The sequence below is a fragment of the Phyllostomus hastatus genome, unplaced genomic scaffold (assembly GCF_019186645.2).
Source record: "Phyllostomus hastatus isolate PE091 unplaced genomic scaffold, TTU_PhHast_1.1 phas_contig_58, whole genome shotgun sequence".
NCBI classification, from domain to species: domain Eukaryota; kingdom Metazoa; phylum Chordata; class Mammalia; order Chiroptera; family Phyllostomidae; genus Phyllostomus; species Phyllostomus hastatus.
The window spans coordinates 36,635,105-36,636,279 of record NW_025333916.1 but is presented as its reverse complement, the minus strand read 5'-3'; positions in this window follow the sequence as shown (position 1 = coordinate 36,636,279).

Below are 1,175 nucleotides of genomic sequence, written 5' to 3'. Positions count from 1 at the left end.
TGAGTCTGTGGGGGCTTCAGCTGGTTTCTCAGCCCTGGCACTATCAACATCGAGACAGGGTCATCCTTGTCCTGTGTACTACAAGATGTTTAGCAGCATCCCTGTCCCCTATCCACTAGATGCCAGCAGGAACCCTCACTTGTTATGACAACAAAAGTGTCTCTGGACACTGTCAAGGAACCCTCGGTAGGGACAACTTGGCCCCAGTTGAGAACCACTGGGTTACAGGAAGGGGGTAGAAGTTATGCAAGGAGAAGAGAGTTGAGGACGACCAAGTGAACTCTCAGCTGCTAACACGATGCCTGATGCTGGAGGGCTGGCAAAATCAAGTCCACGTTTTATTGCCGGCAGTTCCACTTCCTGAAGTCAGTCATTTTGTTTATTTTTCCAGGTTTACATGATGACATCAAGCACATGGTTATGGGTAAAACTGTATTAGTCTGCTAGGGCTGCCATAATAATAAAACACAGGAAGGGCAGCATAAACAGCAGAAATGTATTCTTCCACGGTTCTGGAGGCTGGAAGTCCAAGATCAGCATTAGCTTTTGGTGAGAGCTTTTTTCTCAGCTTGCAGATGCCGTCTTTTGGCTGTGTCCTCACATGCCTTTTTTCCATGTGGAAGGGCAGGGGTGGGGAGAGAGAGAGAACTTGGGTCTCTCTTCTTACAAGGACACCAGTCCTATTCGATTAGGACCCCACTCTTATGACCTCATACGTCTTTACTTACCTCCATACAGGCCCCATCTCCAAATACAGTCCTATCGAGGGCTAGGGCTTCAACTTATGAATTTTGGGAACACAATTCAGTCCATGACAAATGCTGAGATTATAAGTTTGTCAAGGGATTTCCAAGGTACAATCAATCACAGGGAATCAGGAGAATGAACTTCCATCCTTTTTAAGTAAGGTTTTGCTGGGGACTCTCTGGGCCCTGAAATTGTGGCATTTTCCCTGGTTTGTGTTTGATCACCTGGAGCAAAAGCCACCCCAAGTGGAGCAGAGCAAGACCAAATGGCCCCACGGGCTGTGCTGCTGGCTCCTCCAGAATGGCAGCTTTCCTTCCACCCCTGATTCGAAGCTTCCCTGTCAGGTTTTGACCTTCCCTTGTCCTTCGTGACTCCCTGTGCAGTGTGTTCCACCTTTTTGGAGGAGGCTGCCAAGGAGCAAGAAAGGA